The sequence below is a fragment of the Cherax quadricarinatus genome, chromosome 7 (assembly GCF_038502225.1).
Source record: "Cherax quadricarinatus isolate ZL_2023a chromosome 7, ASM3850222v1, whole genome shotgun sequence".
In the NCBI taxonomy this organism is placed as follows: Eukaryota; Metazoa; Arthropoda; class Malacostraca; order Decapoda; family Parastacidae; genus Cherax; species Cherax quadricarinatus.
In genome coordinates, this window is record NC_091298.1 from 55,446,035 (window position 1) to 55,461,039 (window position 15,005).

Here is a 15,005-nt window from a genome sequence, read left to right on the forward strand (position 1 = left end):
AGTGGAGGCGGGAACCATGCATAGTTTTAAGACGAGGTATGATAAAGCCCATGGAGCAGGGAGAGAGAGGACCTAGTAGCAATCAGTGAAGAGGCGGGGCCAGGAGCTATGAATCGACCCCTGCAACCACAAATAGGTGAGTACAAATACGTGAGTACACTCTTAGCGCCGGTGCTGTTTCTGGTATATGTGAATGACAGACATGACGGAAGGACTAGACTCAGAAGTCTGTTTGCAGACGATGTCAAGTTAACAAGGAGAACTCAAGCACAGGAGGACCAAGCAGGACTACAAAGGGATTTGGACAGGCTATAGGCCTCGTCCAGCAAATGGCTCCTGGAGTTCAACCCTGCGAAGTGCAAATTCATGAAGATCGGGGAAGGGCAAAGAAGACCGCACAGAAACAATACAATCTAGGGGGCCAAAGACTACAAACCTCACTCAAGGAGAAGGATCTTGGGGTGAGTATAACACCGAACACGTCTTCTGAGGCGCACATCAACCAAATAACTGCTGCGGCATACGGGCAACTAGCAAATCTGAGAATAGCATTCCGACATCTCAGTAAGGAGTCGATCAGGACTCTGTACACCGTGTACATCAGGCCTATATTGGAGTATGCAGCACCAGTTTGGAACCCATACCTGGCCATAAAGTGCAAAGGTTTACAACGAGACTAGTCCCCGAGTTAAGGGGCATGTCCTACGAGTAGAGGTTAAGGGAAATCGACCTGACGACACTGGAGGACAGGAGGGATAGGGAGGACATGATAACAACGTATAAAATGCTGAGAGGAATAGACAAGGTGGACAGGGACAGGATGTTTCAGAGATAGGACACACCAACAAAGGGTCACAATTGGAAGTTGAAGACTCAGATGAGTCACAGGGATATCAGGAGGTATTTCTTCAGTCACAGAGTTGTCAGGAAGTGGAACAGCTCACGGAGCGGGGAGTGACCTAGTAGCGACCATTGTACTCAATTTGATGAGTACAATTAGGCAAGTACACACACGAAAGAAACTAACACAACTAAGAGTAACTAATGGAACAAGCAGCGGGAAGGAACTAGCATAAACATTATATACAGACAGCTTCAAATAGACAAATAAGAGTAGCCAATTTAAGGAAATACAAGACAAACAATCAGACTTGATAATCACAAACCAAACTGTCTGGAATACGTTAAACTGATGCACTTTCCTCAAAAGCCATCGGAAAGGTTTAGAAATATTAGTTGAAAAAATAATTGTTCATCCTGGAGATGCTGTCCTGGGAGACAGTAATGGGGAAGCTGGAGATGCTGTCCTGGGAGACAGTAATGGTGAAGCTGGAGATTTTGTCCAGGTAGTCGGGAATTATACGCAGGAAGGAATACATATGAATGACCGCATAGGGGACAGGAGCCATAGTAGGGAAACAAGTGTAGTCAAAGATAAGATAAAACCAATATTGCAAACTAGAAATACCGCAGGAAATAGCAAACAAGAGGACTCCACTAGCAATAGTGAGGATATATTACCAAAAACAAAAGGTGGGAGCTCCATTGTTGGTGCTAGGGAGGATAGAAGTAAGACAGGGAAACATGCACCAACAGGGAATACAGTCACAGAAACCCAAGGCAAACGGAAACCAAGCCTGTGCACATACTATGCACTCGGTATCTGCTGGCATGGGAAATCTGGAAAAACAGATGGGACGTGCAACTATGACCACCCTAGGAAATGCCATGCCCATATGACAACAGGAAAATGCAAACTCCCTTCCTGTAAGCTTTTTCACCCTGAACTGTGTACCTCTTCAGTACAGGAAAGACTGTGCTATAACTTAAATTGCCAGGCATACCATCTAAAGGGGACAAAAAGATACAAAACATCCAGGCCATGGGAAAACCTGGGTAGCCACAGCCACTCAAGAGGGAGAGGTTTTTTAGTGCCAGGAAGGAAAAAAAACTGGCAGGAAATGGCAGAAATCGTACACCAAATCCAGTCATTCCTGGAGTGGAACCACAGTCGATGGCCTCCACTCCAAACCAACAGATACAGATACTAATGCCGGAAAAAAAATCCCCCCCCAGTACCAACAATACCACCAGTCCGATAACATTCTTCTTTGCAAATATACAGGGTCTAAAGCCAGCAACAAACAACAAAATACCTTTCATCCGTGGACTGCTTGCAGAGGCAAAGGCAATGTTCGCGGCTTTCACTGAGACCCACATAAAGGATCACTTGGACAATGAAATATGGATCCCAGGTTACAACCTATACAGATGTGACAGAGTGAACAGGCAAAAGGGGGGGGTTGGCCTGTACATTGCAGAGTCACTTGTTTGCACAGAACTGCTAAATGCCTCAAATGATGTAGTGGAAGTTTTAGCAGTAAAGGTCGAGAACCAAAACCTAGTCATTGTGATAGTCTACAAGCCTCCGGATGCAACATCCCAGCAATTCCAGGAACAGCTGTTAAAAATTGACCACTGTCTGGAAAACCTTCCAGCTCCTGCACCCAACATCTTGCTCCTGGGGGATTTCAACTTAAGGCACCTAAAATGGAGGAATATAGCAAATAATATTGTTGCAGTAATAACACCAGGAGGCAGCTCTGATTTAAACTCACACTCACGCGAGCTTTTAAATCTCTGCACAAAATTCAATTTAAACCAGCAAATAATAGAGCCTACTAGACTGGAGAATACACTAGACCTCATCTTCACTAACAATGATGATCTGATAAGAAATATCACCATATCAAAAACAATATACTCAGATCACAACATAATTGAGGTTCAGTCTTGTATGCGCGGAGCCCCAGACCGACATAATGAGATTAGTCACGAGGGAGCATTCACCAAATTCAACTTCAATAACAAAAACATAAAGTGGGACCAAGTAAACCAAGTCCTAACCGATATAAGCTGGGAAGATATACTAAGCAACACAGACCCCAACTTATGCCTAGAACAGATTAACTCGGTAGCACTCGATGTATGCACAAGGCTTATTCCTCTAAGAAAAAGGAGGAGTAGATGTAAAACAGAAAGAGACAGGCGCTCCCTTTACAGGCGACGGAAAAGAATAACAGAGCGGCTAAAAGAGGTCAATATATCTGAAATGCGTAGGGAGACACTGGTCAGAGAAATAGCAAGCATCGAACTTAAGCTAAAAGAATCCTTTAGGAGTCAGGAATCGTGGGAAGAACTAAAAGCCATAAATGAAATCGAAAGAAACCCAAAGTATTTCTTCTCCTATGCCAAATCAAAATCGAGAACAACGTCCAGTATTGGGCCCCTACTTAAACAAGATGGGTCCTACACAGATGACAGCAAGGAAATGAGTGAGCTACTCAAGTCCCAATATGACTCAGTTTTTAGCAAGCCGCTAACCAGACTGAGAGTCGAAGATCAAAATGAATTTTTTATGAGAGAGCCACAAAATTTGATTAACACAAGCCTATCCGATGTTATCCTGACGCCAAATGACTTCGAACAGGCGATAAATGACATGCCCATGCACTCTGCCCCAGGGCCAGACTCATGGAACTCTGTGTTCATCAAGAACTGCAAGAAGCCCCTATCACGAGCCTTTTCCATCCTATGGAGAGGGAGCATGGACACGGGGGTCGTCCCACAGTTACTAAAAACAACAGACATAGCCCCACTCCACAAAGGGGGCAGTAAAGCAACAGCAAAGAACTACAGACCAATAGCACTAACATCCCATATCATAAAAATCTTTGAAAGGGTCCTAAGAAGCAAGATCACCACGCATCTAGAAACCCATCAGTTACACAACCCAGGGCAACATAGGTTTAGAACAGGTCGCTCCTGTCTGTCTCAACTATTGGACCACTACGACAAGGTCCTAAATGCACTAGAAGACAAAAAGAATGCAGATGTAATATATACAGACTTTGCAAAAGCCTTCGACAAGTGTGACCATGGCGTAATAGCGCACAAAATGCGTGCTAAAGGAATAACAGGAAAAGTCGGTCGATGGATCTATAATTTCCTCACTAACAGAACACAGAGAGTAGTCATCAACAGAGTAAAGTCCGAGGCAGCTACGGTGAAAAGCTCTGTTCCACAAGGCACAGTACTCGCTCCCATCTTGTTCCTCATCCTTATATCCGACATAGACAAGGATGTCAGCCACAGCACCGTGTCTTCCTTTGCAGATGACACCCGAATCTGCATGACAGTGTCTTCCATTGCAGACACTGCAAAGCTCCAGGCAGACATCAACCAAATCTTTCAGTGGGCTGCAGAAAACAATATGAAGTTCAACGATGAGAAATTTCAATTACTCAGATATGGTAAACATGAGGAAATTAAATCTTCATCAGAGTACAAAACAAATTCTGGCCACAAAATAGAGCGAAACACCAACGTCAAAGACCTGGGAGTGATCATGTCGGAGGATCTCACCTTCAAGGACCATAACATTGTATCAATCGCATCTGCTAGAAAAATGACAGGATGGATAATGAGAACCTTCAAAACTAGGGAGGCCAAGCCCATGATGACACTCTTCAGGTCACTTGTTCTATCTAGGCTGGAATATTGCTGCACACTAACAGCACCTTTCAAGGCAGGTGAAATTGCCGACCTAGAAAATGTACAGAGAACTTTCACGGCGCGCATAACGGAGATAAAACACCTCAATTATTGGGAGCGCTTGAGGTTCCTAAACCTGTATTCCCTGGAACGCAGGAGGGAGAGATACATGATTATATACACCTGGAAAATCCTAGAGGGACTAGTACCGAACTTGCACACGAAAATCACCCACTACGAAAGCAAAAGACTTGGCAGACGATGCACCATCCCCCCAATGAAAAGCAGGGGTGTCACTAGCACGTTAAGAGACCATACAATAAGTGTCAGGGGCCCGAGACTGTTCAACTGCCTCCCAGCACACATAAGGGGGATTACCAACAGACCCCTGGCAGTCTTCAAGCTGGCACTGGACAAGCACCTAAAGTCAGTTCCGGATCTGCCGGGCTGTGGCTCGTATGTTGGTTTGCGTGCAGCCAGCAGCAACAGCCTGGTTGATCAGGCTCTGATCCACCAGGAGGCCTGGTCTCAGACCGGGCCGCGGGGGCGTTGACCCCCGGAACTCTCTCCAGGTAAACTCCAGGTCAAGGCTTAAAGACAAAATTCAGTTTGTTAGTTAGTTTAATATGTTTATTATGCACCCCATACCCATCCTGTGGGCGGTAGTCAAAAGATTACAGAGGTACATAATCGGTCCAGGGACTGGACTCCAAAGTTTTGATAGCTGAGCAAGTTACAAAGGTAATGAACTAGATCTGGTCATAATCATGACCAAGTTACAAAGGTAATGAGCTCCAGGTAGAGCTGGTCACACTCATGAATAATTGCAAGGGTAATGAATCATAAACACATTAATCATGAGAATTTACGAAGGTAATGAGCTCCAGGTAGAGCTGGTCAAAATCATGACAAGTTTCAAAAGTAATGAATGATAAACACATTATCACATGATTACAATCATAGACAAATTACAGAGTAATGAGCAGTTAACAAACATAGCAGGGAATTCATCCATTGCCCCAACAACAGATGTTGCTAGGTGCCTGTCTCTCCTAGGCAGACAGCCATTGCAAACAGCAGCAAGTTGACCCGGGATCTGCTACTTGCACGAGCACCATCAACACTCCCCAAGAGGTCCAAGAAGCCAGTGACTCCGTTAGCAGCCCGATGGAGAGCTCCCCTAGGGACATGTCAGCGTCCTGGTGGACGCCAAGTTGACTGAAGATCCCAGGCCCTCGTGTGCACGGATGTTGAAGCTTTAGGAACTGAGTACACACTGCCTGTGACACACCTGACAGCTGCCTCGCGGTCGAACTCCACGATGCTGTCCCTGCAGTGGAAGTTCCTGTGAGCCCGGCACTCCCTGCAGTGCCATCGCTGACATCGTGGGTTAGGGGAGAAGTACCCTCTACAGATGGGGTGGCACTGGGAGTTGGGTGGGTGAGGCGGGGGAGACGGGCAGGAGTGAGGCGTTATGAGAGGGTCACTGTTTACTACACACGCCCTCCCCCTCCCAGTAAACACTTGCCAGGGCTCAACATGGCCGACATGGCAGGTTGTGTAGCGGGCTAGCTGCGGGATTTTCAAGGATAGCTCCTGGTCAAAGAGGCTGACCAGGTCCCTACTTAACAGAACTCAGTGTGAATGCTTTGAGAAGATACCAGAGCAGCGAACGGACATCCCAGTGCATCGTTTCAGCGTAAATAGTTGAAGTGTTGTGCAGTTTCAGAGGATTTGGTGGTGTCGAGTCAGGACCAGTCAGCGCCTCCCCCCCTCTCCGCTGGGGGGGAGGGCGTGTGTAGTAAACAGTGACCCTCTCATAACGCCTCACACCTGCGCGTCTCCCCCGCCTCACCCACCCAACTCCCAGCGCCACCCCATCTGTAGAGGGTACTTCTCCCCTAACCCACGATGTCAGCGATGGCACTGCAGGGAGTGCCGGGCTCACAGGAACTTCCACTACAGGGACAGCATCGTGGAGTTCGACCGCGAGGCAGCTGTCAGGTGTGCCACAGGCAGTGTGTACTCAGTTCAAGCTTCAACATCCGTGCACACGAGGGCCTGGGATCTTCAGTCAACTTGGCGTCCACCAGGACGCTGACATGTCCCTAGGACAGCTCTCCATCGGGCTGCTAACGGAGTCACTGGCTTCTTGGACCTCTTGGGGAGGGTCGATGGTGCTCGTGCAAGCAGCAGATCCCGGGGCAACTTGCTGCTGTTTGCAATGGCTGTCTACCGAGGAAAGACAGGCACCTAGCAACATCTGTTGTTGGGGCAATGGATGAATTCCCTGCTATGTTTGTTAACTGCTCATTACTCTGTAATTTGTCTATGATTGTAATCATGTGATAACGTGTTTATCATTCATTACCTTTGAAACTTGTCATGATTTTGACCAGCTCTACCTGGAGCTCATTACCTTTGTAAATTCTCATGATTAATGTGTTTATGATTCATTACCCTTGCAATTATTCATGAGTGTGACCAGCTCTACCTGGAGCTCATTACCTTTGTAACTTGGTCATGATTATGACCAGATCTAGTTCATTACCATTGTAACTTGCTCAGCTATCAAAACTTTGGAGTCCAGTCCCTGGACCAATTATGTACCTCTGTAATCTTTTGACTACCGCCCACAGGATGGGTATGGGGTGCATAATAAACATATTAAACTAACTAACCTCCCCCTCCCCCCCCAGCTGAGAGGGGGGAGGCGCTGACTGGTCCTGACTCAACAACACCAAACCATCTAAAACTGCACAATATTTCAACTATTTACGCTGAAACGATGCACTGGGATGTCCGTTCTCTGCTCTGGTATCTTCTCAAAGCATTCACACTGAGCTCTGTTAAGTAGGGACCTGGTCAGCCTCTTTGACCAGGAGCTATCCTTGAAAATCCCGCAGCTAGCCCGCTACACAACCTGCCGCGTCGGCCATGTTGTCTCTGATGATTCTGTTTGTAAAGGCCTTTTTCTCTTTCTTTATGCAAGGACTTTTATAGGGTTAAGAGTTCACTTACAAGCTAAGAGCTGTTACCTACTTCATCTTATTTGATATAATGTACTTGCCTACCCGAAATACACTGCATACTAGTGGCTTTTTGTGCCCACCGATATATTATTACTGGTAAACTACATTATTTTGAACAACATAAAGAAATAAAATTTGTATTAGTATTACCTTCATTCATTTTTTTTTTTTGTTACGAAAGATACAATTAAGGAAGAGGATGAATCTGGAGGCAGCTGTGAGCCCGAGATTTAATTTAGTTAGTTAACTATTTAATGGACAGTGTTATGCTGTAAGGGCATATTCCACACTTGAATCTTTCTATAAGTGAAAGATCTTATACACTCGTTGCATCATTGGCTAAACACTTAATGTTTTATATGCTAAAACATTTCCAGACCTACCAAAAGAAGGTTAAATTACACGTAGCCAGTAAATCTATGTGATTTTTAGTAGCACTGAACAGGTAATATGAATGAAAAGAAAAAGAGAGAAAAATGGACAATGGACGCTTTGCTTCAAATTTGAAAAAAAAAAAAAAAAAAAAAAAAAAGCTGCCAGACCACCTAAATTAGAGCCGAGAGAAGTACAATTAGATAGAATAATAACGATAATAACTGCATGGACACAATACCTGTGGAAAATACTGTATATATTTTCCAGAAATGCAGTAGTTGTATGTAAATAGATGGCCATACTGTATTTAATAATATTTATGCCATAGAAAACGGAAAGCCTGCGTCTGCGCAGAGGAGACTCGCCATTTTGTTTGAATTGGACACTAACGGTAGTGTATAATGGGAAGAATTTTTCGTGTTCTAGAGGTTAAAATTGGGTTGACACCTCTCAAATAGGAGGCGAAATTGATGGATGTGCAGTCCTGCATAACTTGAGATATCAGGTGACTGGACAAGACAGCTCCAGGAACCTCAGATAAGTCTGTTATGTTATAGCTCTGGCCAGTTGTTATTTTCATGTATAGATATTGAGGTTTTCTGAGTATGATACAACTTAATCTCCAGTTAAATTGGTGAGTGTTATGATTAAGATATATTCTTCTGTTATGTATATGTGTATCTATAATCATTTATTATTTTTAATATACAGTCCACAAATTTGTATATTTACCACCCCTCAGGGAAGGTTCCTTGATGTTGGTAAGGGGCTCTTGATTTAGGGAATTGGATGTGTGCTCCAGTTCCCCGAATTAAGCCTGAATGCCTTCCACATCCCCCCCAGGCGCTGTATAATCCTCCGGGTTTAGCGCTTCCCCCTTGATTATAATAATAATAATATATATTTACCAGCATTCCTGGTGATACAAATCATTTGTAATTAATAGGTCCAGAGCAACTTGTGGGTATGACAGTGGTAGGTATCGAAGGGGGACATTTTTTGCGACCTAGGTGTCCCAAATTCCTACTTGTCTAACTGATAAATAATAATTATCTTTGTTCATTTACTGTTATGTATATAATGATGCATACAGATAAATGCAATTTTCCAAATTTAATTTGCCCGTTGGTCCTTCTTGAACCGGAGGTAATTAGTGAAGTCATTAATTGGTTAATTACTTAATAATTATATGTGAAATGACAGGAGGTGGATGTTAAGTTCACAAATTTACTTAATGTGTAGTGGATTATAATTATTACAATATTAATTTTGATAAGCTAAGCTCAAGTGTGGCTACAGATTATATTAATGTGTATAAGTGTATGTGTAATTGATAAGCCAAGTGTAGCTAATTATATTAATGTGTATATTAATTTTGCAAAGCCAAAGTGGCTAGGATTTACATTAATTTATTTGTATAATATTAATTTGATAAGATAATTCTGGCCAAGATTTATATCAGTGTATGTGTAATTGATAAGCCAAGTGTAACTAATATTAATGTGTATAATATTAATTTTGCTATGCCAAATTCTGGCAAGGATTTATTAATTTGTATAATATTAATTTTGATAAGCCAAGGCTGGCTAAAGGTTTGTATTAATGTACATATAAAATTTATATAATTTTCTTACATGTAATTGCTAAGCTCAAGTAGCTAGGATTTATTCAAAGGTAAGTTGTACTATTTACCTTTATAAAGTGCATAATTTAGTACATAAGTGTTATTAAGTTGAATTTCATACATTGCATCATGACTGAAAATGAGGAAATTAATACAGAAGACAAACATATGGAATATAGAGCAAAGAAAGCATCATTGCAAGCTAGAAAAGGTCATGTAACCAAGGCATATAATAAATGTTTGGAATTAATGAATCAAGAAACTGTGAATAATGATGATTTAAAATTGTATTTAGATGCTTTAGGTAATAAGATAAGATAAGATTTCGTTCGGATTTTTAACCCCGGAGGATTAGTCACCCAGGATAACCCAAGTCAGTGCGTCATCGAGGACTGTCTAACTTATTTCCATTGGGGTCCTTAATGTTGTCCCCCAGGATGTGACCCACACCAGTCGACTAACACCCAGGTACCTATTTGCTGCTAGGTGAACAGGACAACAGGTGTAAGGAAACGTGTCGAAATATTTCCACCCGCCGGGAATCGAACCTGGGCCCTCCGGGACGGGAGTTCTCGGCTGTCAAAAGTTAAACGAGCCACATTGCAAGGGTAACGTCTCCGCCCCCGGGCAGGAAGGACATAAGTGTCTACTTTGAGGATTGGGAGATCCTGGAGTTCCAGCTGTTCAAAAATGTCATTGCCACATGACTGGAAATTCTGTTGGACTATGGTATGGGGCAGAATGACAGTACCACTACAAGAATTGAGAGAAAGATGTTTTTCAATAGTGATAGGAGTAGTATCGATATTCGAAAGGAGAGAAAGATCATGAGCTTGGGTAGCATTCTGGACAGTGACGATGCGCGTACCGCTCTTGAGAGCGTGAAATGAAATATCTCTGCCAACATGACGCAGGAGCGCTTTGCCAATACTATGGTCAGAAAGGTAGGCAGAAGAAGAAGTTGGTCTTAAAGTAAAGAATTTAGTCCATTGTGTGGTCCGAAACTGAGCGTGGAGAGGGAGTGCTTGACGTGTCGGTCTTTTCCGAGTAGAATGGGAAGGTAACGAAGGAGCATCATCAGGAGATTGACGTTGGCGTTTAGAAGTAGGACCGGAGTTGGTCCGGCGTGAAATGGGCGGGCGATTCGAAAATTGCCGTACCGTCGTACCGTAGAGGGAGAAGCCGGAAGCATAGTCAAAGGAGAGCGGAGTTCAGACAAATCGAAGGAGTCAGTCGAAGCCCCGGTACCTGAAGCGGGTGAGGAAACAGCACCAGCAAGAGGTACAGGGGCATCAGGAGTGTCCGAAGAGTGGTCTAAATACAAGGCAGGGTCAGAATGGGGTGCGGTATCAAGAAGGGGCCCGGGGGTAGTGGTTTCATGGACTAGGGCTGCCATGGTTAGGTTACTCCTTTGCTTTTTGTTTTTAAGAAAAAAAAAGAAAGAAGAAAATAAAAATAAAAAAAAGAATAAAAAAAGGGGGGAGCGGGGAGGAATAGTTCCCAGGAGGAATGAAAGGGCCGGAAATCCCCCTCCGCGCCCAAGAGGACCTCAACACCGCTAGTAGCGCAGATGCAGCATGGAACCCGTGCCATACCCTACCCTTCATGCCAGTAAACCAGCAATCCGGGATTGCAACCTCACATCTGCCGAGCTACCTCGGTGGACAAAAGAGAGGGCGGCCGGATATCCGCCACAAAGCATACCTCCTTCGGCCACCACCCCCGGAATCCGAAAAAAAGAATAAAAAAAGGGGGGAGCGGGGAGGAATAGTTCCCAGGAGGAATGAAAGGTCCGGAAATCCCCCTCCGCGCCCAAGAGGACCTCAACACCGCTAGTAGCGCAGATGCAGCATGGAACCCGTGCCATACCCTACCCTTCATGCCAGTAAACCAGCAATCCGGGATAGCAACCTCACATCTGCCGAGCTACCTCGGTGGACAAAAGAGAGGGCGGCCGGATATCCGCCACAAAGCATACCTCCTTCGGCCACCACCCCCGGAATCCGAAAGGTGGCTTCCAAAGATACACCCGTCGCCCAAAAGACACCCAAAGCTACTCCGGGATACCGGAGAGGGATCAGGACATCCCCAGGCAATCCAGATTCCACGGCAAACTACGCCACCGCCAAGAACCTCAACGGAATGGGATGGACCCCGGTGTCCTTTCCCCTACCGAGGAACTAGCGCGCCTGTGGGAGAAATCCCAAAGGCCAAAAAAAGGAAGGGCAAAAGGGAGGGGTGAGGAGGAGGAGGAGGAATGGAAAAAGGGGAGGATGGGGAGGATGGGATAGGGGAGGGGAGAATGGGGGGTAATTAGGTTCGGTCTGAGGAAGAAGACCGACAGGGCTAATTCCTCAGACCAAGAGCCTCTTCACCACGCCAAGGAGCCCCCCTTGAAGAGGTTAATAGGTCCTGAGCAACTTGTGGATATGACAGTGGTAGGTATCGAAGGGGGACATTTTTTGCGACCTAGGTGTCCCAAATTCCTTCTTGTCTAACTGATAAATAATAATTATCTTTGTTCATTTACTGTTATGTATATAATGATACATACAGATAAATGCAATTTTCTACAATACCAATAGCCTCACCGTCTCTCTGCCTCCTGGGTATGACTAAAAACTTGGTTAGCTTTAGTTCCCGCAATGTAACGATCATACAGAATAGTGCAGAACTACACCGTGGGTGTTCCCACAATACATCGATCATATGGAAAAGAGTAGCACCATACCGTACATGTTCCCACACTGCATCGATCATACAGAACAGTTTAACTGCGCACTGTGGGTGTTCCCACAATGCATCACTCATATGGGACAGCGCAGCAGCACATCGTGGGTGTTCCCACAATGCATCGATCATACAGAATAGTGTAGCACCACACCGTGGGTGTCCCCACAATGTAACTATCATGGAGATGTTGCTGGACGCTCCGGTCGTATCTAATTTTATTTATAAAGCAAGTCTTCTAGAACCATAATGTATGTCCTCCCTAGTGAAGTACACAGGAGACCTACAGACAGCAGGGGCGTCACTAATACATATAAAACATATGCAGAAGCTACATTCATTCCGAGTACATACAATTGTGATATACAGAGCAGGGACGTCATTCTGAGTACATACATAGAAAAGCAGGCAACAGGCACGTCATCTTGTGCGAGTACATTTTAGAACACGAGTCAAGTTCTTGTCACTTGTACATCCAGCACTGGAGCTCAAGCATTCATCTGTTGAGTTCAATGTTGCTACAAATTTCAAAATTTATTTAGCATAACATTACCCAAACGCATATACAAACAGAATTTAGTGCTAAAAAAAAAGTAGAAAAAATAGTGTACAACTTAGCTTTTCAAAAGCCCAACTGATTATGTTATTTTAATTGAGCGAATATAGATAGATTAGGTTAGTCACGAGGCTAAGTTAGAAGTCGAGGTCACGAAGTAATAATAGAGGATGAGGTCACCGTCAAGTCAAAAGACAAAAGTGTACACTACAGAATCAGAGGTCAAGGGTCAGTAGTTGTAATGGGCCAGGATGGTAAAACAAAGAATCATAGTTGTAAGAAGTTAGGTCAAGGGTAGCAGGTGGGAGGAAGGTGATGACGACCTGGGGCCACTAGTAGAGTCAAGGGTCACATATGGTAGGTCAAACAAGTTGAAGAACACCGGCATGAATATTAAGGTTCACACCTCCTTGTCTCGAAGTGTAACTGTTTTCATATCCTGTTTTCGTTGTTTGTATATTCTCTTTAAAAGAAGTAAAATACTGAAAACGAAAAATAATATTTAAACCCCAAATTAGTCATTGTATCTAAAACGACCAACATCACAAACATTGAACATTAAAATGGTATAAAATACCGACAGATTACCTAACAATCTGTCGGTATTTTATACCATTTTAATGTTCAATCTGTCAGACACTGCAACACAAGGGTATCTTGGTACAGACCTGGAATCAACTTCGACTACCTCTACTAGTGAGAGCGGCTGGATTTGAGAGGGACCTGACCTCCCAACATCTACGTTCTACTAGTGACCTGTCTCACCTCCTGGCGCTATATAAGGCTCCATCCTGTCACTTCAACTCCATATTGTTTCAAACTTTGGAACAATGCTCTTCTCCAGACTGAGGGACTGACCACCTCAAAACTTTAAGGGTGATGGACTGATTACATCGTCTTCAAGTCTCTTCTGCTTCTATCAACTCTTCTGTACTCGACTGAAGAAGCCTACTGTGTAGGCGAAACGTTTCGAAATAAAGATACCTAACTGTTGCATATGTGTCTTACCTAACAATCACAAACATTAAAGTGGCGTATGCCACTTTAATGTTACAAATAGAAACGGCTATTTGTTAGGTAATAGGATGGAAGGAACGAGGAAATGTTGGTACCAGTTCAGTTTAATTCATCTGTACACTAATAAAGAATACCCTGGTCCCAAAATATATGGTTAAGAGTAAGCTCTGAGTATATACACAGACATGCGTAACTCTCAGGCTAGTGAATTAGCAGAGGTTAAGGTAATTCCTCGGCACGTTGGGGCGAGGTGGCTAGTTGCCTTTGTTGCACGTGTAGGGTAAAAAACAATCACCTGAGTTACCCAGGTCTGACACATTCCAAGGTACCACTGGGCTTACGACTGAGGCACGGCAAGAAGCTAACACTGGCATGCAGTTCTATACAATATTGTCTCTACTAACAAGTTCTGGTGGCAGTTTTTATGACGTTTCTTTATAAGTGGAAGTTTTGTATTCATAGCTTTGCTGTGTGTAATGAGACTGGCAGACTTACAACTACATATCACTATCAAAACTAAACGCTAAAGCCACAAGGTTCATACTGCGTTGCCTATAACTACATAGAATGTCAACAAAACTGTACATGCTTTAAATTTGGGAACTGCGTCACTAATAGTTTAAAAAAAAAGTCAATTTCCCAAGACGCCCAATGAAATCCATTGCAAATCCTGCTTGTGTGCGTAGAACAAACTGTCAGGAGTCAAACACTGCAGGATGATACGGTCAAGAAAAGTACAGTTTTCCAGCAAGTTAAACTACTTAATGACAATCTCCAGTGGGAATCTGCTAATCTGATCCATAAAACTACACAGTTAAACGGGAGATACTTTAATCAACTTGTCTAGACTGTATCAGTATATTTCAAGGACAGTTAACATTAAATTCAATCACCCTGATAAAAATAAGGATTTATTTGACTTTAATGGTTTATTCTAGGCAATTTACACGCATATTACCATGCAAAGCAATTATAAAAAATAAACTTTTGTAATGTACCTGAATAATGTCATTTGTGCATAAAAATCTCCCCCTACTTCAAATTTAACCCCTAAGAGGGAAACGGTAATGATAACTATTGCCAAATCAGTTTTATAATGGTAAGATTGATAGGATCC